Raw genomic sequence first — 27,975 nt, forward strand, 5'->3', positions numbered from 1 at the left:
TTCTTCAACCTACTGCTGGTCTGGACGACAACTTCTTGACCTAAATCAAGAAGCGCGTTTCTTTTTTGAAAGACTTTACTTCCTTTTAATGATGGAATTGATTCATCGTGTATATCCATCTATTCTTTCAAAAGTATTACAATAAATCGGGTAAAACGGTTAATTTAGTCCAAAACAGAAGCACCTGCAATAACTTTACAGAAACATATGATAGATAGTTTTTAATTGAATAACTTGGTACATTCTCCCCACACTTGGCTTTTATCATGCGTCTTTTTATATTTAATAAATAAATTCAAGCGTTTTAGTTATTTCTCAATTTATGTCATTTCCGAGGTAACAATAATTTCGGCATTAACACCTAGTTTTATCGTTCATAAATATGTATAAACATGCTTTTGAATTCATTTAGTTGAACAATTTTAAAATTTTCACAATATTTAGAAAATAAGCCAAGTATAAACCCGAGAGAATTTATAACCCTTCCCCACGCTTGAGATCATGAAATGCCCTCATTTGCATGAAATCAGACTATAATTATAAGTTCACGAGGGTGATAAGTGTAGAAAAGTGATTAAAAATACCCAGTTTGTAATTACAAAGCTCGTCGAATGATAGATGGCGTGCCTCATCGTTCATTCCTTCTTGTTTTATCACACATGTTTTTCTTCAAAAACGGTTGCTTTTCTGAACTGTTATCTAATATTTGAAAATACGTCTTTTACCCTAACTCATCATGAATTTTTATTAACGAGTTATGCACTAATCCGAACCCCTAATTTAACGTTAAGTGGGGTTAGACTTCCCCATACTTAGCTGACGACATGTGAAGTCGGTAGAATAAGTTCCACGAATTAAAATAGTGAGCCAGTTATTTACATTTCGGGTGGTATAAAATATATCAATGGGTTTAAAGTTTATACCTACCCGATCGTCACTACTTAATTCTTTTTTAAGTGTAGCTTTTAGTAAATGGATATGTCTCTTTTCTGGTTCTTGGTCAAATGGATCGATATACACCGACATACATATTTCTATAGGGTGGATAATTCCTAACATTTCCTTCCGTTTATTCTCGGGATCAAAGTTTTCACCTCTATTACCCAATTAGGTGAAATTCGAGGTGTCAATATCTATTACAACTTGTAGTTCATCTTTGGTAGATGACTCGTCTATTGAGAATATTGGGTTGGAAGGTTGTGGAATGGTGAATTTCGGGATCACAGCAAATTCTTCTTCATTAATCGGTCCCACCATTTTGGTCTTGGGGGTAAAATTTTCAACGTTATCGTTTTTCCAAGAGTACCAATTTGTAACCCTTACTTCTTCTTCTTCATCCATTGATGGATCGTTGATTTCATCGGTAGAGGCTAATGTGTCGATATGTTGTGAAATTGGTACAGCTGAATAAAAAGTATCATCGGGATAATTGGTGATTTCGGAGCTCTCGAATTCATCAAAATTCGATGATATGAGATTTTCTTGCACACGACTCCTCAGATCAACAGGTGTGTAATCTGATAGAGTTTCAGCTTGCCGATTTACAAACTCTCTCATTTGTTCATTTTGAGCATCAAGTTCTTCGAGTTTGTTTTTCATATTGTCTAAAAGATTTTCAGACACATAATTCTCCTCGTCTTCTGGTTGTTGAGTTTGGATATATTCTTGGGAATAATCCCAATTTGAATTGTATTCTTCATAATCATTCCATTCAGGTTTCATGGGTGCATAATTTTTCATAGGAACGTAATAATAACATTCCCATGTTGAGTGATAATCTCCACAGATTTCACAAGCAGTTATTGTTTCGTCATTCGTGATCCAAGATTGACCGAATGAATTGTCATCAACACCCGTTTGAGAGTATTGATTAAATTGATTTCGGATGTTATAAAGAGTTTCCAAAATATTCTCGAGATTTTCCATAATGCGCTTCTTTTTTTTTTTTTTACCAAATTTTAGCTACAATGTGGTGCATTTACTTAATTATCCTATTAGTTATAAAATAAAAAAAAAATTATATAAGTTATCAAATTAATAGACTTTTCTACTTTTGCCCACGTTTTGAATAGCCAATAGATGCAGCAGGGAGCCAGAACCCTTTAAATCGGAAGCTCACAACTCAGCCACTAACAAATCCAACTATTACTACGAAGCAGAAAATTTGGATGTCTATCAATTTAACCGCTTAAAATAATTTTTCGTTTTGAATTATTAGAGAAGAAATAGAGAAAATTCTAAGTCCTAAAAACTAGAATGGCGAGAAATAAGAAAGAAAAAGAGCGCGTCGAAAAATGTTGAAAAATAAAAGGTCAAAAAATAATAGGCGTCGAAAAATAAAAATTAAAAAGTAGCGCATCGAAACTTAAAAAAAAAAACTAAAAACTAAGAATTAAAAGTTGCGTCTAAAAAATATTAAAGCTTAAAAGAAATACTATATCCCAAATGGCAAAAACTTAAAAAGGTACTAAAAACTTAGAACGGCGTCGCAAAATTCTAAAGCACCTAAATCTTAGTCTAAAGAAAAAGCACTTAAGGGATTTTACGGCAAAGCCTAAAAATCTAGAAATAAAAATACTATGGCAAAAACTATGACTAAAACTAAGTACGAGCGAAAAATACAAATATTACGCTAAAACGATTAAAAAGGTACAAAATATAAAAATAAAACTAAAGTTTATGAAAATACAATTTTTATAAAAATATTATTTTTATATTATTTATTTTATAAAAGTATTAATTTTATATTTTATAAAACTAATTAAACTTAAAAATACAAATTAAATAAATAACTAAATTAAATATTTAACTAATCTAACCTAATTAGGGTTTAAATATAATAATAATAATTATAATCCGTAATTAATGCAGTACTCAGCCAACTCTGGCGTGTCAGCAGGGCTCATGCGATCGCATGAGTCCTAAGTTATCCAGCCATTCGATCGCATGGGCTAGGGTTTCGGGCCAGACACTGGGCTGCTACAGTACTGGACTCGAGTGTTTTTAAATTTTTTTTTCTGTTTTAAATAAATACTAAATATTTAAATAAAACTTATATTTTTTAACACTAAAATAAAAATAAAGAAACTTTATAAAACTTTTAACAAACTCTTAAAAATATATAAATTTTTGTTTTTCTTTTTATATTTTTGGTTTTTTTTATTATTATTTTTTTATATTATTTTTCTAAAAATGATATACAAATATATTTATAAAATATAGTGTTTCGTCGAATTCCCAGGCAGCGGCGCCAAAAACTTGATGTCGTGCGAGGTATACGTGAAATACTATATATTTTTGATACGAAAAGCGATACAGATTACACAAGTTTTAATTATTTATTTACAGATGAGATATACCTAAACCTTGCTACAACACTATAGGCAGTGTACCTAATCATAGAGTAGTATAGTTTTTAGTAAGTCCGGTTCGTTCCACAGGGAGACGACTTATTTTACACTATATTTTAAACAACTATATTTGTACAAAATATATATTTTTATATATATTAATAATATAAAAGGGGGTTTACCGTTTAATGACCGGTTTGTCGATTTTAAAACTTTAGTCGCAGTTAAAACCTAATATAAAATATTAAAAATAAATACAACTTAATTTAAAACGTAAAGTAAATAACGATAATGAAATTGCGATAAATAAAAGTGCGATGAAATAAAATACGATAATTAAAAAGTGCGTTAATTAGAAGTGCAATTAAATATGAAAATAAAAGAATTATGCTTATTTAAACTTCCGTAATCATGATGTTTGACGTGTTGATTTTTAGTTTTATGCTCATGGGTTAATTGTTCTTTGTCCTGGATTATTTAATATGTCCGTCTGGTTTTTGTCCATAACAGTCCATCAGTCATAAATATAAAATGCGAGTGTCCTCGTCAAATTATCCTTATACCCGAAGTCAAATATTCCAACTAATTGGGGACTTAAACTGTAACAAGGTCTTAATACTTTGTTTAATAATTACACCAGGATATCGACTGCGTGTAACCCAAGGTTTTAATACTTTGTTAACAATTACGTCAAGTGTCCTTGTACATAATTTCACCCCTGTTTTAATAAGTCCATAGACTATTAATCCATTCCCGTGTCCGGTTAAATGAACGATTATTCGTACATATAAATATCTCGCCCATCGTGTCCGATTGAGTGTATATGGTTATTTATAGGTATGTCCAATTGTAAATCTTTATATTAAAATTAACAAACTATCATTTAGTTAAACAAATATAAAGCCCATTAATAGCCCATAGTTTAATTTCCACAAGTGTCGTTCTTTTGTCCAAACCCCAATTATGGTACAAAGCCCAATTACCTAATTTTAATATGTTTATCCCAACATCATGATTACTTCGTTTTAAATAAGCATAATAATAACTTAAGTACGAGACATTAATTTAAAAAGGAGAACATAGCTTACATTGATTATTTATCGCGTAGTGTTACACGGACAGAGTTCCGACTTTAAAACTCGTAAAATAACCTTTGCATAACCCAAAACTAATCTAATATAAAACTACACTATACTATTTATATATATATATATATATATATATATATATATATATATATATATATATATATATATATATATATATATATATATATATTATTATTATTACAGAGGAGTATTATTATTATTATGTTATAGAGTCGAGCAGAAAGGCTGGCTATTTAAAGATGTGGTCTGATCCTGAGGCTCATGCGATCGCATGGGTTCTCAGTGTTAATCTCATGCGATCGCATGGCCAGCCTGGCCATGCCCAATTGCTTTGTTTGCTAGCTTGTCGACGTTATATATAAATATATATAATATATATATAATTTATATAATTATATATATATTATATTATATTCTTGTGCATAGTAGACTTGTAATTTTTGGTCCGTTGCGTCGGGCGTTGATAGTTGGCTCAGGTCCCGGTTTCGGATTTTCGAACGTCTTTTCGTATAATTTAATATCTTGTACTTTGCGTTTCGCAATTTGTACTCTTGTCATTTTTAGACATTTCTCATCAATAAATTGAACCACTTGGATTGTATCTTGTACATTTGAGCTTTTTGGTCATTTGCATCTTCAAATCGTCGTTTTCGCATTTTGTCTTCGCACTTATTTAATATAAATGATTACAACTTAAAATAGGACAATTATAACTAAATAATTTACATATAGGGAGGATATTGCTACTAAATATATGTTCATTTGGAGCACTACCAAATATCCCCACACTTGAACGTTGCTTGTCCTCAAGCAATACATAACTTGAAATAAAATCACACTTCACTCGAATCACTTTTTTTATTCTCACACTTTATACATCAGTGATTTTAATACAGCGGTATAAAAATGATAGTAACGATGTGGTTTACAGTCCCACATGACTATGAAAATTTAGATCCTTTAAGGAAATTGGATCTTTATGAAAACATTTGATCTTTTGAAAATTCAATCTAGCTTTTACCCCAGATAATTTTTCCGGAATAACCCATCACCGGTGTTTGCAAATTATTTTTGTGGATTTTGTGGGTTTCATATTTGAAAATTTTAGCTCAACATTTGCGGATTTGTGTCACCCACTTGCTAACCTTGTATTAGGAAAGCAACACGTCCAGTTTACTTGCTCCGTATATTACCTTTCGGTAAACTACCGTCCGGTTGTAAAGGAAAGCGTTGAACAAGCAACTGTTAAGGCAATGTCTAATGACATGCAGATGTTCATGGTCTAAAACGTGTAGGATGCAATTATTATCCTTTGTAGGAGCAATAGTAAAGATCACCCTATAATTTTTTTCGGTCTGGCACAAGGCCCTGTCTTCGACCATGCTATGCAACCACCGTTCTTACGGTTGACACCCGAATTGGTTCAGGTGACCTAATGAATTTCAGGTGAATTCCTAGGATTTTACGTTCAATGGTAATGAACGCATTGAAAATGGGTTTTCAGAAAACAAATCGGTTTGTAATTTTGATCAAAATATTTTCTCGTTCAATCTCGAGTTTAGATATCATCGAATTCCATGAGTTTGTAATTCTCAATCTTTAAGGTCAATCTCAAGGATTGAGTAATATCAGGCTTAAAAGCTGATTTTTAATCTTTAAGGAGATTATCCTTTATGAGGGTCTGATTCATTAGTCTTATCAAGCTAATTTGCACGGCGCCCTCCCTATTTTACGAGACAGATCCTCTCATGGTTAGGATAAGTCTGACCACTTGTCGACCCTGTTTGATGCTGAGGTCCGTGGATTTCCTGCTGATTTTAGAGATGACTTTTCTAGATTTTTCGTCAACCTACAGCTGGTCTGGACGACAACTTCTTGACCTAAATCAAGAAGCGCGTGTCTTTTTCGAAAGACTTTACTTCCTTTTAATGATGGAATTGATTCATCGTGTAGATCCATCTATTCTTTCAAAAGTATTACAATAAATCGGGTGAAACAGTTAATTTAGTCCAAAAAAGAAGCACCTGCAATAACTTTACAGAAACATATGATAGATAGCTTTTAATTGAATAACGTGGTACATTCTCCCCACACTTAGCTTTTATCATGCGTCTTTTTATATTTAATAAATAAATTCAAGCGTTTTAGTTGTTTCTCAATTTATGTCATTTCCGAGGTAACAATAATTTCGGCATTAACACCTAGTTTTATCGTTCATAAATATGTATAAACATGCTTTTGAATTCATTTAGTTGAACAATTTTAAAATTTTCACAATATTTAGAAAATAAGCCAAGTATAAACCCGAGAGAATTTATAACCCTTCCCCACGCTTGAGATCATGCAATGCCCTCATTTGCATGAAATCAGACTATAATTATAAATTCACGAGGGTGATAAGTGTAGAAAAGTGATTAAAATACCCAGTTTGTAATTACAAAGCTCGTCGAATGATAGATGGCGTGCCTCATCGTTCATTCCTTCTTGTTTTATCACACATGTTTTTCTTCAAAAACGGTTGCTTTTCTGAACTGTTATCTAATATTTGAAAATACGTCTTTTACCCTAACTCATCATGAATTTTTATTAACGAGTTATGCACTAACCCGAACCCCTAATTTAACGTTAAGTGGGGTTAGACTTCCCCATACTTAGCTGACGACATGTGAAGTCGGTAGAATAAGTTCCACGAATTAAAATAGTGAGCCAGTTATTTACATTTCGGGTGGTATAAAATATATCAATGGGTTTAAAGTTTAGACCCATCCGATCGTCACTACTTAATTCTTTTTTAAGTATAGCTTTTAGTAAAAGGATATGTCTCTTTTCTGGTTCTTGGTCAAATGGATCGATATACACCGACATACATATTTCTATAGGGTGGATAATTCCTAACATTTCCTTCCGTTTATTCTCGGGAGCAAAGTTTTCACCTCTATTACCCAATTGGGTAAAATTCGAGGTGTCAATATCTATTACAGCTTGTAGTTCATCTTTGGTAGATGACTCGTCTATTGAGAATATTGGGTTGGAAGGTTGTGGAATGGTGAATTTCGGGATCAAAGCAAATTCTTCTTCATTAATCGGTCCCACCATTTTGGTCTCGAGGGTAAAATTTTCAACGTTATCATTTTTCCAAGAGTACCAATTTGTCACCCTTACTTCTTCTTCTTCATCCATTGATGGATCGTTGATTTCGTCGGTAGAGGCTAATGTGTCGATATGTTGTGAAATTGGTAAAGCTGAATAAAAAGTATCATCGGGATAATTGGTGATTTCGGAGCTCTCGAATTCATCAAAATTCGATGATATGAGATTTTCTTGCACACGACTCCTCAGATCAACAGGTGTGTAATCTGATAGAGTTTCAGCTTGCCGATTTACAAACTCTCTAATTTGTTCATTTTGAGCATCAAGTTCTTCGAGTTTGATTTTCATATTGTCTAAAAGATTTGTTAGGATTAGTGTGTCTTACCGAGTTTGTTAGGATGCATTAGTGAGTCTGGACTTCGACCGTGTTTTTTATTCAAAAAAAAAAAACGATTGCTTAACATTTTTTTTGTTGGAAACTATATATTATTAACATGTAAATATTATGTGATATATTAATCTCTTAACGTGTTTGATATTGTGTGATAGATGTCTACCTCTAGTGCAAATCCCATTGATTCACCTAATAATAATGAAGAGTCGAATATATTTTAGGAAGATTCACAAATTTCCGAAGAGGAACCGGAAGAGGAGGAACCGGAAGAGGAGGAACCGGAAGAGAAGGAACCGGAAGAGGAGGAACCAGAAGAAGAAGAGGTTCCGGAGGAAGAAATATTGATACCTATAGTAAATCGATTAAATAAAAGAAAATCCTCAACCAACGGATCAAAGTTAATAATGGTCAATGGTGTTTCCGCCGAGGAAGCAAAATATTGGGAAGATTACCAATTTTTCGATGAATCGGATCCTGATGAGGATTCCGATGATGTAATAGAAATTACCCCGACCCAATTTAATGAGGCAAAATAAAATAATAAGGGAAAAGATATCAAAATAGAGAAATCTGATTTCGACCCCGATGAACTTTATATGTACCGTCAACACCCGTATTTTCAATATCGTGACAATAACCCGGGAACCTCTAAATCACCAGGTTTTTCTAAACCAATGTGGAAAACGACGACTCGTATTAGAGGAACATCATATATTCCTAGAAAATTAGGAAAATGAACCAAGTCCGAAGAAGAAGAAACCAGCGATTCAGATTAGAGGGTTGTAATCATGTTGTGTATTATATGTATTGTAGTATGCTTGTACTTTTATGTTCTATGTAAAAATTGCTTGTATTGTTTGTTAATTATCTTTTACGAATCTAATCCTTGTCTATTTTATAGTATAAAAACAAAATGGACGTTAAGGGTAGACAACCGAATATTTTAGAAGACCTACCAGAGGATATGATTGAGGAAATCTTGTCTAGAGTCGGTCAGAATTCATCAGCACATTTAGTTATGGCGAAATTAACTTGTCAAACATTTGAAAGACTTTCCGGAAATGCCTTAGTTTATAAAAGGCTTTCCTTTGATAGGTGGGGTATATCACATTGGGGAGATCGTAAGTTACGCCGTGTTTTCTTTAAAGCATTAAATGCGGGGAACCTAAATGCAATTTTACGCTACGGGTTAAGAACCTATTTTGACTCAACATATCCCAACATAGGATTTCGTGAATTAGAAAGAGCTTCTAACATGCAACATAAAGAAGCATGTTATGCTTACGGGTTAGTGATGTTCGCTTCTTACCAAAGTGAGAAAAAGAACATCGGATTGCAACTTTTAAATAAAACCTTTTCACAAGTGACGGATTCAGTAGTTGGGGTGAGAAACAAGGTTTTTAGATTATTACGGGGCTGTTGGACATTACGAAACCCTCGTCCTTTTGACGACATTACAACATGTTGCCTAGCCAATGGTCATAACGGTTATTTTTCACAAGACCAAGGATGGGAAGTCGTCTTAGTAAAACCAGAATGCATGACTTGTTTCTGGACTTATGAATTACGTGTTTTTATTTCCTTTGCTGAACAACTTGCGTATTAACTAGATTTATCTTCAAAACTGTCTTGTATCATAGTGTACTATATTTCATGTTATATGTAATATAGCAAAGTTGTAAGTTTGAAGAATATTTGTATGTGATATATTATTATAATCAGTTTTTCATATGGAATTGTAGTAGTTGAATTGTATATTAGCTACTAAGTATGAACTTAACGGGTAGGTAGTACCCGAATTTAAACTTATAAAACGCTAATATGAAGAAAAAGCTTTTATAAATGAGTCCATATTATGCTACGAAATATTATTGACTACTCTTAATATTCTGTATGATTAACAAGATTCAGTTATCTATTTTGAAGGAAATGGCACCGACTACTCGACACACCATGAATATGAACGAAGAGGAATTTCGTACCTTTCTTGCTGCAAACATAGCCACAGTACAGGTTGTGCTACATACCAACAATAACGCTGAATCTAGCAATGCAACTAACGGCGCAAGAAATCGTGTAGGATGCACCTACAAAGAATTCACTGCCTACAAACCTTTGGAATTTGATGGAACTGAACTGAAGGACCAATTGGATTGAAACGGTGGACCGAGAAAGTCGAATCGGTGTTTGCCATAAGTAAGTGTACTGAAGAGGACAAAGTTAAGTACGCTACGTATACCTTCACAGGTACTGCGTTAACGTGGTGGAACACCTATCTTGAACAGGTAGGACAAAATGCTGCTTACGCACTACCGTGGTCGGCATTCAAGCAATTGATGAACGAGCAGTATCGTCCTAGAAACGAAGTCAATAAACTCAAGGCAGAACTTAGAGAGTTACGAACACAAGGGTTCGATGTTACCACATATGAACGGTGATTCACATAGTTGTGCCTATTGTGTCCGGGAGCATTCGAAGATGAAGAAGAGAAGATCGACGCGTTTGTAAAAGGGTTACCAGTAAGGATTCAAGAAGATGTAAGTTCACACGAGCCCGCTTCTATACAGAAGGCAAGTCGAATGGCTCATAAACTTATAAATCAGATTGAGGGAAGAATTAAAGAGCAGGCGGCCGAAGAAGCCAACACGAAATAACTCAAGAGGAAGTGGGAGGAAAACGGTGGCAAGAGTCACCGGTACAACAATAATAACAATTACAACCACAATCGCAACAACTATCCCAACAACCACAACAACAATCGCAACAATAACTGCAATCCTAACAATAACTACAATAAACATTTCAACAACAACAACAACTACAACAACTGTTTCAACAACAATAACAATCCCAACAACAACCTCAATAACAACAACGGCAACAAAAACCAAAAACAGCCATGTCATAGGTGTAAAGAAAATCACCAGGGGTTTTGCACGACATTTTGCAACATGTGTAAAAGAAATGGACATAGCGCGACAAAGTGTGAGGTCTACGGACCAAAGTTTAACAGAACTAAGGGAGCAAATAATGCCGAAACAAGTAATGCCGAAACGAATAGTGTCGGAGCAAGTAATACCAACGTTGTTTGTTATAAATGTGGAAAACCGGGCCACATTATTAGAAATTGCCCGAATCAGGGGAATACTAATGGGCAGGGCCGTGGAAGAGTTTTCAATATTAATGCGGCAGAAGCACAGGAAGACCCGGAGCTTGTTACGGGTACGTTTCTTATTGACGATAAATCTGCTTATGTTTTATTTGATTCGGGTGCGGATAGAAGCTATATGAGTAGAGAATTTTGTGCTAAATTAAGTTGCCCATTGACGCCTTTGGATAGTAAATTTTTACTCGAATTAGCAAATGGTAAATTAATTTCAGCATATAATATATGTCGGAATCGAGAAATTAAACTGGTTAGCGAAATATTTAAGATTGACTTGATACCAGTAGAGTTAGGGAGTTTTGATGTGATAATCGGTATGGACTGGTTGAAAGAAGTGAAAGCAGAGATTGTTTGTTACAAAAATGCAATTTGCATTATACGAGAAAAAGGAAAACCCTTAATGGTGTACGGAGAAAAGAGCAACGCAAAGTTAAATATTATTAGTAACCTGAAGGCACAAAAACTAATAAGAAAAGGTTGCTATGCTGTGCTAGCACACATCGAGAAAGTCAATTCCGAAGAAAAGAACATCAATGATATTCCCGTCGTAAAAGAATTTCCCAATGTATTTTCGAAAGAATTATCGGGACTACCTCCACACCGATCCGTTGAATTTCAAATAGACCTTGTACCGGGAGCTGCACCAATAGCTCGTGCTCCATACAGACTCGCACCTAGCGAAATGAAGGAACTTCAGAGCCAATTACAAGAACTTTTAGAGCGTGGTTTCATTCGACCAAGCACATCACCGTGGGGAGCTCCTGTTTTGTTTGTCAAGAAGAAAGATGGTACATTCAGGTTGTGTATCGACTACCGAGAGTTGAACAAACTTACCATCAAGAACCGCTACCCACTACCGAGAATCGACGACTTATTTGATCAACTACAAGGCTCGTCTGTTTATTCGAATATCGATTTACGTTTTGGATATCATCAAATGCGGGTGAAGGAGGATGATATTCCAAAGACTGCTTTTAGGACGCGTTACGGTCATTACGAGTTTATGGTTATGCCATTTGGATTGACTAACGTACCAGCTGTGTTCATGGATCTCATGAATCGAGTGTGTGGGCTATATCTTGACAAGTTTGTCATTGTTTTCATCGATGACATACTTATTTACTCGAAGAATGATCAAGAGCACGAAGAACACTTGAGAAAAGTCCTAGAGTTGTTAAGGAAAGAAAAACTGTACGCTAAGTTTTCAAAGTGTGCATTTTGGTTGGAAGAAGTTCAATTCCTCAGTCACATAGTGAACAAAGAAGGTATTCAGGTGGATCCAGCAAAGATTGAAACCGTTGAAAAGTGGAAAACCCCGAAAACTCCGAAACACATAAGCCAGTTTTTAGGACTAGCTGGTTACTACAGAAGGTTCATCCAAGACTTTTCCAGAATAGCAAAACCCTTGACTGCATTAACGCATAAAGGGAAGAAATTTGAATGGAAGGATGAACAAGAGAAAGCGTTTCAGTTATTGAAGAAAAAGTTAACTACGGCACCTATATTGTCATTACCTGAAGGGAATGATGATTTTGTGATATATTGTGACGCCTCAAAGCAAGGTCTCGGTTGTGTATTAATGCAACGAACGAAAGTAATTGCTTATGCGTCTAGACAATTGAAGATTCACGAACAAAATTATACGACGCATGATTTGGAATTAGGCGCGGTTGTTTTTGCATTAAAGACTTGGAGGCACTACTTATATGGGGTCAAAAGTATTATATATACCGACCACAAAAGTCTTCAACACATATTTAATCAGAAACAACTGAATATGAGGCAGCGTAGGTGGATTGAATTGTTGAATGATTACGACTTTGAGATTCGTTACCACCCGGGGAAGGCAAATGTGGTAGCCGACGCCTTGAGCAGGAAGGACAGAGAACCCATTCGAGTAAAATCTATGAATATAATGATTCACAATAACCTTACTACTCAAATAAAGGAGGCGCAACAAGGAGTTTTAAAAGAGGAAAATTTAAAGGATGAAATACCCAAAGGATCGGAGAAGCATCCTAATATTCCGGAAGACGGAACCCGGTATAGGGCTGAAAGGATTTGGGTACCAAAATTTAGAGATATGAGAGAAATGGTACTTAGAGAAGCTCATAAAACCAGATACTCAATACATCCTGAAACGGGGAAGATGTACAAGGATCTCAAGAAACATTTTTGGTGGCCGGGTATGAAAGCCGATGTTGCAAAATACGTAGGAGAATGTTTGACGTGTTCTAAGGTCAAAGCTGAGCATCAGAAACCATCAGGTCTACTTCAATAACCCGAAATCCCGGAATGAAAATGGGAAAACATTACCATGGATTTCATCACTAAATTGCCAAGGACTGCAAGTGGTTTTGATACTATTTGGGTAATAGTTGATCGTCTCACCAAATCAGCACACTTCCTGCCAATAAGAGAAGATGACAATATGGAGAAGTTAGCACGACTATATTTGAAGGAAGTCGTCTCCAGACATGGAATACCAATCTCTATTATCTCTGATAGGGATGTCAGATTTATTTCAAGATTCTGGCAGACATTACAGCAAGCATTAGGAACTCGTCTAGACATGAGTAATGCCTATCATCCACAAACTGATGGGCAGAGCGAAAGGACGATACAAACGCTTGAAGACATGCTACGAGCATGTGTTATTGATTTCGGAAACAGTTGGGATCGACATCTACCGTTAGCAGAATTTTCCTACAACAACAGCTACCATTCAAGCATTGAGATGGCGCCGTTTGAAGCACTTTATGGTAGAAAGTGCAGGTCTCCGATTTATTGGAGTGAAATGGGGGATAGACAGATTACGGATTCGGAGATAATACAAGAAACTACCGAGAAAATCATCCAAATTCAACAACGGTTGAAAACTGCCCAAAGTCGACCAAAGAGCTACGCTGACATTAAAAGAAAAGATATAGAATTTGAAATTGGAGAGATGGTCATGCTTAAAGTTGCACCTTGGAAAGGCGTTGTTCGATTTGGTAAACGAGGGAAATTAAATCCAAGGTATATTGGACCATTCAAGATTATTGATCGTGTCGGACCAGTAGCTTACCGACTTGAGTTACCTCAACAACTCGCGGCTTTACATAACACTTTCCACGTCTCGAATTTGAAGAAATGTTTTGCTAAAGAAGATCTCACTATTCCGTTAGATGAAATCCAAATCAACGAAAAACTTCAATTCATCAAAGAACCCGTCGAAATAATGGATCGTGAGGTTAAAAGACTTAAGCAAAACAAGATACCAATTGTTAAGGTTCGATGGAATGCTCGTAGAGGACCTGAGTTCACCTGGGAACGAGAAGATCAGATGAAGAAGAAATACCCTCATTTATTTCCAGAAGATACGTCAACACCTCCAACTACTTAAAATTTCGGGACGAAATTTATTTAACGGGTAGGTACTGTAGTGACCCGAACTTTTCCATGTTTATATATATATTAAATGAAATTGTTATTTACATGATTAAGTGTTTCCAACATGTTAAGCAATCAAACTTGTTAAGACTTGATTAATTGAAATAGGTTTCATATAGACAATTGACCACCCAAGTTGACCGGTGATTCACGAACGTTAAAAACTTGTAAAAACTATATGATGACATATATATGGATATATATATAGTTAACATGATATTATGATAATTAAACATATCATTAAGTATATTAACAATGAACTACATATGTAAAAACAAGACTACTAACTTAATGATTTTGAAACGAGATATATATGTAACGATTATCGTTGTAACGACATTTAAATGTATATATATCATATTAAAATATATTAATATATCATAATATCATGATAATATAATAATTTAACATCTCATTAGATATAATAAACATTGAGTTAACAACATTTAACAAGATCGTTAACTTAAAGGTTTCAAATCAACATTTACATGTAACGACTAACGATGACTTAACGACTCAGTTAAAATGTATATACATGTAGTGTTTTAATATGTATTCATACACTTTTGAAAGACTTCAAGACACTTATCAAAATACTTCTACTTAACAAAAATGCTTACAATTACATCCTCGTTCAGTTTCATCAACAATTCTACTCGTATGCACCCGTATTCGTACTCGTACAATACACAGCTTTTAGATGTATGTACTATTGGTATATGCACTCCAATGATCAGCTCTTAGCAGCCCATGTGAGTCACCTAACACATGTGGGAACCATTATTTGGCAACTAGCATGAAATATCTCATAAAATTACAAAAATATGAGTAATCATTCATGACTTATTTACATGAAAACAAAATTACATATCCTTTATATCTAATCCATACACCAACGACCAAAAACACCTACAAACACTTTCATTCTTTAATTTTCTTCATCTAATTGATCTCTCTCAAGTTCTATTTTCAAGTTCTAAGTGTTCTTCATAAATTCTACAAGTTCTAGTTTCATAAAATCAAGAATACTTCCAAGTTTGCTAGCTTACTTCCAATCTTGTAGAGTGATCATCCAACCTCAAGAAATCTTTCTTATTTACAGTAAGATATCTTTATAATACAAGGTAATACTCATATTTAAACTTTGATTCAATTTCTATAACTATATCAATCTTATTTCGAGTGGAAATCTTACTTGAACTTGTTTTCGTGTCATGATTCTACTTCAAGAACTTTTAAGCCATCCAAGATCTTTTGAAGCTAGATCCATTTGTCTCTTTTCTAGTAGGTTTATCCACAAAACTTGAGGTAGTAATGATGTTCATAACATCATTCGATTCATACATATAAAGCTATCTTATTCGAAGGTTTAAACTTGAAATCACTAGAACATAGTTTAGTTAATTCTAAACTTGTTCGCAAACAAAAGTTAATCCTTCTAACTTGACTTTTAAAATCAACTAAACACATGTTCTATATCTATATGATATGCTAACTTAATGATTTAAAACCTGGAAACACAAAAAATACCGTAAAACCGGACATACGCCGTCGTAGTAACACCGCGGGCTGTTTTGGGTTTGATAATTAAAAACTATGATAAACTTTGATTTAAAAGTTGTTCTTCTGGGAAAATGATTTTTCTTATGAACATAAAACTATATCCAAAAATCATGGTTAAACTTAAAGTGGAAGTATGTTTTTCAAAATGGTCATCAAGACGTCGTTCTTTCGACTGAAATGACTACCTCTTACAAAAATGACTTGTAACTTATATTTCTGACTATAAACCTATACTTTTTCTGTTTAAATTCATAAAATAGAGTTCAATATGAAACCACAGCAATTTGATTCACTCAAAACGGATTTAAAATGAAGAAGTTATGGTAAAACAAGATTGGATATTTTTTGATTTTTGTAGCTACGGGAAATATTAACAATTCTATACAAATCATATCCTAGCTAACTTATATTGTATTATACATGTATTCTAATATATTATGTAATCTTGAGATACCATAGACACGTATGCAAATGTTTTGACATATCATATCGACCCATGTATATATATTATTTGGAACAACCATAGACACTCTATATGCAGTAATGTTGGAGTTAGCTATACAGGGTTGAGGTTGATTCCAAAAATATATATACTTTGAGTTGTGATCTAGCCTGAGACGTGTATACACTGGGTCGTGGATTGATTCAAGATAATATATATATCGATTTATTTTTGTACATCTAATTGTGGACAACTAGTTATAGGTTACTAACGAGGACAGCTGACTTAATAAACTTAAAACATCAAAATGTATGAAAAGTGTTGTAAATATATTTTGAACATACTTTGATATATATGTACATATTTGTTATAGGTTCGTGAATCGACCAGTGGCCAAGTCTTACTTCCCGACGAAGTAAAAATCTGTGAAAGTGAGTTATAGTCCCACTTTTAAAATCTAATATTTTGGGATGAGAATACATGCAGTTTTATAAATGTTTTACGAAATAAACACAAGTAATTGAAACTACATTATATGGGTGAATGATCGAAGCCGGATATGCCCCTTTTGCTTGGTAGCCTAAGAATTAGTAAACCGATCTACTAATTGACGCGAATCCTAAGGATAGATCTATTGGGCCTAACGAACCCCATTCAAAGTACCGGATGCTTTAGTACTTCGAATTCGTTTTTATCATGTCCGAAGGATTTCCCGGAATGATAGGGGATATTCTTATATGCATCTTGTTAATGTCGGTTACCAGGTGTTCACCATATGAATGAATTTTATCTCTATGTATGGGATGTATATTGAAATATGAAATCTTGTGGTCTATTATTATGATTTGATAATATATAGGTTAAACTTATAACTCACCAACATTTTTGTTGACGTTTTAAGCATGTTTATTCTCAGGTGATTATTAAGAGCTTCCGCTGTTGCATACTAAAATAAGGACAAGATTTGAAATCCATGCTTGTATGATATTATGTAAAAACTGCATTCAAGAAACTTATTTTTGATGTAATATGTTCTTATTGTAAACCATTATGTAATGGTCGTGTGTAAACGGTATATTTTATATTATCATTATTTGATAATCTACGTAATGTTTTTTTTAAACCTTTATCGATAAAATAAAGGTTATGGTTGTTTTAAAAATGAATGCAGTCTTTGAAAAACGTCTCATATAGAGGTCAAAACCTCGCGACGAAATCAATTAATATGGAACGTTTATAATCAATATGAACGGGACATTTCAGCAAACACTTAAATGCACTTTAATCATGGTAGTTAAAAAAATTCATCGATTTTATTGGTTAAAATACTACTACGTATGATATATAGACTGACTGTTACAAGTGGAGAAACAACAAGTGGAGACACATGTTTAAAAAAGTACAACTAAAATTGAGAGGATCCTTTTAGACTTGACCAAATTTACGTGGCACTTATTCAAATTTTAACTTTTTCAAAGGTTGAATTTGACTCGATACATTTGCGCTTAGAATTATAGGGTGTGTTTCGACGAAAGTAGTTGGAGCTGGAGCTGGAGCTTATGAGCAGGAGCTGGAGCTGGAGTTTATTTTTGAAGCTGGTAGCCGGAGCTTATTATTTTTTATAAATGTTTGGTAAACTAGGTGGAGCTTATTTTTTAGTTCATAAGCTCTACTTTTTTTCATAAGCTACTACAAGTAGCTTATTTTTTCAGAGCTTATGATTTTCATAAGCTCTACTTTTTTTGTTTACCAAACAAAGCTTATGACTTGAAGCTTATTAAAATCATAAGCTCAAGCTCTCATAAGCTTCCATAAGCTTCAATAAGCTACGCGCCAAACACACCCATAATAAACCCAAAATGATAGAATCGGAAACCGACCCGACTATAAAGTTCGGGTTAAACGGGTTGTGCTATTCGGTTAATCAAATCCAATCCAAATACTACTACTAGTAAATAGTAAAATGGGTTAAGGGTCATACTGTCAATCGAAGGTAACAAATAAAAATAACGTAAACACAAAAGAAAAAGAGAAAAAAAAAAGTAGGAATTAAAATCTCCTTAAAATTTCCACAAATCCACAAGAATTAGGGTTTCGAACATCGAATCGAATTGAACCATTATTTGAACAGGTTAAGTTTCCTTTTCTCCTTTCGTTGCCATTTTCTTTGAAATTGTTCATTTGTTACATCTCTTTGCAATTTCCAATTCATACTCGAATTTATGGTAGAATTATTCTTTCCATTTAAAGTTGTATTTTCTTCTACAAATTATGGTTTCCTGTTATTTGTCTCATGTAACATGAATAGTTAGTTTACTAACTGATTATTAACATAAATTAATTTATTGATGAAAGTCGTTTCATTATGAATTGTATGCTTGCTTGGTTGTTATCACAATATTTCAATTTTTGTTATGACATCCAAATAGCCTTGTGTTCTTTTTCTTCCTTTTGTAAGTTTCAGTTTTTATTTGCAGTTAAAATTGTGTATAGGTTAGAAACTTATATTTAAATTTGGTAGCCTGTGTTGATTAGTGTGCGTATATCTCGTTTTGGTTCTAATGTATCGATTATAATGCAAAGGGATGTTTGGATGCGTGTTTAAACTAATTATCGCGCCTTAAAGTTGAAATTGTCGTTAGAGCTGTTGCCCGTTTATGTAACAGATTTCAACATATTTGGATCAAATTTTGTTTCACTTGTACAAAGTGTTTCCTGCTCTGATACCTTTTAATTTGATTTACAGATCTAATAATGTGTAGATTAGTTGCTGGCGAAGATGATTCAGGTGATGTGCTAGAGCTTTATCAAAGTACATTAAATGAGACTGACCAGATGGACCCACAAATCCGTGAGCAAATTTCACTTTTGCAAGCAAGAATAAGTAGAGTTGAAGCTCGGATGGAAAAGCTCGAGGTTAGCGTTTTATATCTGCAAAGGCGTATGTATTTCTATGGCTTTGTGTGTCTGATGTCGGTTTTGTATGCCATTTTCAAATAGTAGTTGTATGATTAGTTCATATTTTTTCATCTCCCGTTTGTAGTATATTGTACAAATGTAGTGCTACCATCTTATTATGTTAGAATTTCGACGAACATAAATGGTCAAGATGGATATATTATCAGTTTTAGTTTTAAAACTCGTATTTACCTTTGGATGCACGTTTATCTTGTCTCTTTTGAAATGGAAAAACTTTATTTACGTACAAAGACGTGTTCATGTACATGATTCTTCTTTTACTGATATCTTATTAGACAGATGATTGCATTAATGGATGACTAACATTATTTTGTACAAAGATGTAGCGCAAACTAAATTTTCTGTAAGTTTTTAAGGTCGTAGGCTCTTGAATAAGATTTGTTTGTATATTGTTGACTGTAGCTTTGTGACGACACGGAAATTTCCGACCAAATTTAAACTTTATTCTTATATGGTTTCGACATGATAAGCAAAGCCTGTTAAACCAAGTCTCAAAATTTTTGAACTGTCTATATGGATTCAGTTAACCTTTGACAACTCTCGACGATTCACGAACAATTGTGTATACATAAATATGTAAAATATATATAATTATAAATATGAATATAGGTGTATATATAATATTTTGAAACAATAAAATACAATTTAATTATTTGATTTGAATATGTAAAGTAGTATACAAAATAATAAATTTGCTATTAAAATAAATATCTATATGTATATGAATCTATATATAATTAATGTTGTATGTATATATAAATATATATGTAAATAATAGTATATATGATAATTGGAAATTATAAAATATAATTTAAACATTAGAATTAGATATGTAAAATAAGATACAAAATAATTAAGTATAATTTAAAATGAATCTATATATATAAAGACATATGATTTCTAGGTATAATTATTATATGTATATTATTATATATATATAAATTAAATAAGAAAGAATCAATAAAAGTTATTATATAATATGATTATTAAATATTACATAATTAATAATATATTATTAACCAGTTAAAATATAGTTGTTATAATAAGATTATTATTTCTTTCATTATTAATACTAATATTAATATTAATAATTAATATCAGTATTAGTTATATTATCATAGATAATATATAAATATGAAATTTAATGCATATAATTTGCTATCTTTACTAATATTATTATTACTTTCATTACTATTATTAGAATAAACACTTAATATTAATATCAGTAGTATTATTATTATGATGTATAATACATAAATATGAAATGGACACAATTGATTTGTTATATAATTATTATTATTATCTTTATCAATATTATTATTATTAATATCATTATTATTATAGTAGTTATTAATAGAAATTAATACAATTTATTATTATTATCAGTAATAATATGATTAGTATAATTTTTAGGATTTTCTAGTATCATTATTATTTATCATTATTAATATAATAATTATTATTATTACTAAAATATTATTAATTATTAATATTTATTATATAAATTTATAAAGCAAAGAATAAAGGTACCAATTCAGTTTGACGTAGCTTTCCATACTGTGTTAAAAATTTGTTTCTGTCTCTACATCTGGTAACCATATCACATAATCACAACAAAATTTGTTAGCAATCGTGATCTGCTTTATATTTTTTTTTTTTTTTTTTTTTGTTCTTGTCTGGAAGGTGAGTGTCGACACCCGTACTCAGTTGATATATAATGATCGACTCCCTATCTGAATTGTGAGAAACTATTCGAAATTTTCATTATCAAAATCAATTACAATTATAATTACCTGCTTTTACCTGATTGAATTAATCAGAAAAAGTAATACAAGCTCGATAACTCTGTTTTGAACCAAGAATTTCAATAGCTTTAATCCGAATCAAATTTCAAAAACTATTAATGCGGTTTTGTGAGGAATCTTTTATTCGATCTTTCTGCAAAAACTCGACTTCCAATTCTTTCTAGTAATCACGAATTTTCGAGTCAAAGTTTCAATTTTAAAAGTCAACCATTTTGTTCATCGTAAAATTCGAATTCCTGTTAATGTTTCTGGATCAATTAACGATTCAATAAGATTCTAGGATGGATTTACAACGTATTTTATGTGGAAACCATTGTCTAAAAGTGATCAAATTTTAAAATCAAAATTGGAGTTCTTCGCGTTTGTTTTCTTCACAGCTACTTTGTTTTTTTTTTCTTGTTTTACTTTGGTGTCCGTTAATTAAGAATCGAAGTTATAAGTTGTTTTTGCTTCATTTACGAACCCAAAACAAATCAAGGTATTTATGTTACTGGTCGACTTTGAAATTGATAAGGGAGAAGAAGATGATGAAACAGAAAAAGGGTTTAATAAAATTTAAATGGGTTAGTAATTCAGAAAAGCTGAAATGGTTCAATGATTAAGTGTGTTGACGGGTAATCAGGAGGTCTTGGGTTTGAGCCCTGCTTGAGACAAATTTTTTTTACACAGGCTTTTTGAAGGTAGTTTACAATACAAAATTATCATTAATATTATTATTGTTATAATGATTATTATTATAATTATCAACCGTATTATTAATATGTTTTTGATTATTATTATTATTATCATTAGTATTAGTATTATTATTATTGATGTCAAAGCAGAGGGGTATAAAATACTATTAAATTTTAGCAGAAAATACTATTAAATACGATACAATTTTACACAAGATATTTATTTATTTATAGAATGGATATACTTAAACCTTGCTACAACACTTATAGGCAGTGTACCTAATCGTACAGTAGTGTAGTTTTTAGTAAGTCCGGTTCGTTCCACAGGGAAATCTTTAAACAAAGCTCAACGCTATATTAGTTTACTTTTATAAAAATACAAATATATATATAAGTGATATTATTATTATAAAGGGGGGTTTTTACCGTTTAATGACCGGTTTGTCGATTTTAAAACTTTAGTCGCAGTTAAAACCTAATGTAAAATATAAAATAAATACAAGATTTTATATTAAAGTGTAAAGTAAATAACGATAATGAAATTGCGAATAATAAAAGTGCGATAAAATAAAATAACAATAAATAAAAGTGTGATAATTAGAAGTGCAATTAAATATAAAATAAAAGAAATAAAATATGATATAAAAGAATTATGCTTATTTAAACTTCCGTAATCATGATGTTTGACGTGTTGATTTTAGTTTTATGCCCATGGGTTAATTGTCCTTTGTCCTGGATTATTCAATATGTCCGTCTGGTTTTTGTCCATAACAGTCCATCAGTCATAAATATAAATTGCAAGTGTCCTTGTCAAATTATTATTATACCCGAAGATAAATATTCCAACTAATTGGGGATTCGAATTGTAACAAGGTTTTAATACTTTGTTTAATGAATACACCAGGTTATCGACTGCGTGTAAACCAAGGTTTTACTACTTTGTTAACAATTACACCAATTACCCTTGAATGTAATTTCACCCCTGTTTCAATTATTCTAGTGGCTATTAATCCATTCCCGTGTCCGGTTAAATGAACGATTATTCGTACAAATAAATACCCCGCCCATCGTGTCCGATCGAGTGTATATGGTAATTTATAGGGACGCCCAATTGTAAATCTTTATATTAACATTAACAAACTTTCATTTAGTTAAACAAATATAAAGCCCATTAATAGCCCATAGCCTAGTTTCCACAAGTGTCGTTCTTTTGTCCAAACCCCAATTATGGTACAAAGCCCAATTACCCAATTTTAGTAATTAGCCCAACATCATGATTACTTCGTTTTAAACAAGCATAATAATAACTTAGCTACGAGACATTAATATAAAAAGGTTGAACATAACTTACAATGATTAAAAATAGCGTAGCGTTACACGGACAGAATTTCGACTTACACCCTTACAACATTCGCTAACATACCCTTATTATTAGAATTATAATTAAAATTAAAATATAAATTATAAATATAAATATATTACTTCGTATGAAGAGAAAAAAAATGATGTTTTTTTTTTATCAGAATTCGGGTTGATTTATAGCCAGGAGTGTTTTTTGGGGCTCCGCGACTCGCGGCAAAAAGCCCTTCAAACTCCGCGAGTCGCGGAGAGGTATTTTCAATTTACTCCCTTGGAGTTTCTGGCTGCCGACAGTTTTAAATATATATATATAATATATATATAATTAATATAATTAATTATATATTATATTATATTTATATATATAGTTAACTTGTAATTTTTAGTCCGTTGCGTCGAGCGTTAAGAGTTGACTCTAGTCCCGGTTCCGGATTTTCGAACGTCCTCGCGTATAATTTAATATCTTGTACTTTGCGTTTTGAATCTTGTACTCTTGTGATTTCGAGACGTTTCTTATCAATAATTGGAACCTTTTTGATTGTCTTTTGTTCTTTTGAGCTTTTTGGTCGTTTGCGTCTTCAAATCGTCGAATCTGTCTTTTGTCTTCACCTTTTATTATTTAAACGAATATCACTTGTAAATAGAACAATTGCAACTAAAAGCTTGTCTTTCTTGAGGAATAATGCTATGAAATATATGTTCGTTTTTAGCATTATCAAATATTCCCACACTTGAGCGTTGCTTGTCCTCAAGCAATATCGTCTTGAAATACTAGAATCACTTTTTTATTCTTCACACTTTGTACATCAGTGATTTCTATACGGCGGTATAAACAATGGTAGTAACGATATGGTTTACAGTCCCACATGACTATAAAAATTTAGATCCATTAAGGAAATTGGATCTTTATGAAAACATTTGATCTTTTGAAAATTAAATCTAGTTTTTATCCTAGATAAGTTTTCCGGAATAACCCTTTACCGGTGTTTGCAAAATATTTTTGTGGGTTTGGTGGGTTTCAGATTTGAAAATTTTAGCTCAAAACTTGCGGTTTTGTGTCACCCACTTGCTAACCTTGTATTTGGAAAGCAACACGTCCAGTTTACTTGTTCCGTATATTACCTTTCGGCAAACTACCGTCCGGTTGTAAAGGAAAGCGTTGAACAAGCAACTGTTTAAGGCAATGTCCCGTGACATGCTTTTGATTATGGTCTATAACGTGTCGGACGCAATTACTATCCTTGGTAGGAGCAATAGTAAAGCTCACCCTTATAATTTTTCGGTCTGGCACAAGGTCCTGTCTTTGACCATGCTATGCAACCACCATTCTTACGGTTGACACCCGATTTAGTTCAGGTGACCTAATGAATTCTAGGTGAATTCCTAGGATTTTACGTTCAATGGTAATGAACGCATTGAAAATAGGGTTTTCAGAAAACAAATCGGTTTGTATTTTTGATCAAAATATTTTCTCGTTTAAGCTCGAGTTTAGATATCATTGAATTCCATGAGTTTGTAATTCTCAATCTTTAAGGTCAATCTCAAGGATTGAGTAATATCAGGCTTAAAAGCTGATTTTTAATCTTTAAGGAGATTATCCTTTCTGGGGATCTGATTCATTAGTCTTATCCAGCTAATTTGCACGGTGCCTCCCCATTGTACGAGATAAATCCTTCTCATGGTTAGGATAAATCTGACCACTTGGCGACCCTGTTTAATGCTGAGGTCCGTGGATTTCCTGCTGATTTTAGTGATGACTTTTCTAGATTTTTCGTCAACCTACAGCTGGTCTGAACGACAACTTCATGACCTAAATCAAGAAGCGCGTGTCTTTTTCGGAAGACTTTACTTCCTTTTAATGATGGAATTGATTCATCGTGTAGATCCATCTCTTCTTTTCTTTCATCGGGTAAAACAGTTTAGTTTAGTTCAAAGCAAAAGTATTTTCAGTTATTTGTTACAAATATATGTGACATATGTTTAAAATAACTTGGTAAATTTTCCCACACTTGGCTTTTTATTTTTCTTTTTATCGTCCTCTATTCCATTTTAAATGAATTTTGACGTTTTAGTTTGTTTCTCAATTTATGTCCTTTTTGAGGTAACAATAATTTCGGTGTTAAAACCTAGTTTTATCGTTCATAAATATGTATAAACATGATTTTGAATTCATTTAATTGAAAACTTCGAAAAATTTTACTAGAATTGGGTAGTCAGTATATAAGACTAGGGCTGTTCTTTTTATCAGAGAGCACTAGATTCTAATACAACTACTGCTTTACTAGTATTTTTAATGGTAACCAAGTGTTTAATATAAAAATTTTAAAATTCGAAAGAATTTAATCCCTTCCCACACTTAAGATCTTGCAATGCCCTCATTTGCAAGAAATCAGTAACAATTTAAATTATTGAGGGTGATTTGTGTGAAAATGATTAAATTTTTACCAAAGTTTCCAAATATATTGGCGTTTGTTTGCTGAATGATAAATGGTGCACGTCATTTGTTCATTCCGTCTTGTTGTTATTTCACATGTATTTTGCATCATTGTCGTCAAAATTACTTGCTTTTGCTGAACTTAATGCCAGTCTTTGAAAATGCGTTGTTTTACCCTGTTGTGTACATAAGATAAACTGCAAATATATATACATATTTTTGAAGTTTGGTATATTACCCCACATTCAAAAATTATTAAAATCTAAGAATAAAAGTTAGATAAATATAAAAATGATTACAATATTAACAACAAAAAAATATTAAACATATCAATAATTACAAATTACAAAATAAAAATAAAAATAAGTAAACTAAGGATGATATTGGTACCAATAGGGGTTCCACGCATAACCATAAGTGCTATAGAATGCTTCGGCAGGGTCATACGTAGGATATGGTGGCTGCATCTCTATCGACCAAGGAGGGAAGACGGGTTTCGGTGTAGGAATATAGTTTCTACCTATATGTTGGCAATGCGCTATGATCTGGTTCTGATGAACTTGCCAATCTTCAAATGCTCTCTGTCTAGCATTTTCGTATTCCTGAGAAGCTATAAACCTTTGCATTTCTTGCATCTGGTTCCCCCCTCCTACATTACCTTGTTCCTGGTTTCTCTCTACCTGTGGATGTCTACCATTGTATCTTACTGCGGCGTTATTTCGCCGCTTCAACACTTTCGCACCATGGTATACATTTAAACCTATAGTGTCGCGGGGTTCCGGCTCTTCTACTAATAATCCCCCCCGACTTATATCCACACCGAGATATTCACCAATCAAAGTAATAAAAATACCACCTCCTATTATGCTATGTGGACGCATCCCTCGAACCATAGCTGATAAATAATAACCCACACAATATGGTATACTTACAGCGCTGTGTGGGTCTCGAATACACATATGGTAAAACAGATCTTGTTCATTTACCTTTTCTTTGTTTTTACCCCTTTGTGTAATCGAGTTAGCTAAAAACCTATGTATTACTCTTAATTCGGCTCTATCTATATCCAAATAAGAGTAGTTTCCCCCTTTAAAACGGTGATGGCTTGTCATTTGACTCCACACACCGTGTGTATCAAAATTTTCATCTATTTTCCTACCGTTTAGTATCAATCCTCTACAATCGGCAGACGCTAATTCCTCAGGCGTATATATACGTAAAGCCTGAGCCATGTCCAGTAAAGACATGTGGCGCATCGAACCGCCTAACAAAAATCTAATAAAAGAACGATCGGTTAAACTAGCTACCCGATCATTCAACTCTATACTACATAACAACTCTTCACACCATACTTTATATACAGGTCTGCGTATGGTGAATAAACATATCCAGTCATTAAAATAAGAATTACCATACCTCTGTACCAGTAATTCCCTAATTGGCCCGGCCAATTCTACAGCTTCCAAGGGTCCCCATTCTATGACCCTCGGTACCTCAACAACCTTGGAATGAAGAGTATGCAAACCCCGTTGATATTTTGGATAATCTATCCAAAGTCTGTCAAATCGCAGGTTCGGGTGTAACTGTTCCAAGTGCATATCTGAAAAGGTCATGACTGGATGAGGTACATCCTGCTTGTAGTAGTTATCTACCTCCTGTTGTTCCAAGTTCTCAGCAGGAGCATGGCGGGCTTGGGATGAAGATTCACCCCTTTCAGTCTGCAAAACACATCAAACACAAATTTTGTGCATCCAAATATGCATTAGTGTCAGCAAAATCATCAATCAAAATAATTACAATGACATTATCAATTTATATCAAACTTAAGCTTATTTTCACATTTTTATCAAATCTACACTTTTTCAAATAAGCATATACGAAAATTTTCGCCAAGTTCATAAGCATTCAACTCAAATAACATGTCAAAATAATCATTACTAGCAAATAAACAAGTCTCAAATGGCATTATCTTTCAAAAATCAAGTTCATGAATTTTGGACTTGAAAAAGTCCACTTTAATTCTCAAAATCATGTTTAGGCTCAAAGTTTGGATCATTTAACTACCTAGACATGTTACACTACTCAATTTAGCAACAATTCATGACAAAAATCGGCCATAACCTGTTTATATCAAAAAGCCCCAAATTGCTCAAGAACACAAACCCTAGATTCTAAAGA

This window comes from Rutidosis leptorrhynchoides, chromosome 3 (genome assembly GCF_046630445.1).
Source record: "Rutidosis leptorrhynchoides isolate AG116_Rl617_1_P2 chromosome 3, CSIRO_AGI_Rlap_v1, whole genome shotgun sequence".
Classification (NCBI taxonomy): domain Eukaryota; kingdom Viridiplantae; phylum Streptophyta; class Magnoliopsida; order Asterales; family Asteraceae; genus Rutidosis; species Rutidosis leptorrhynchoides.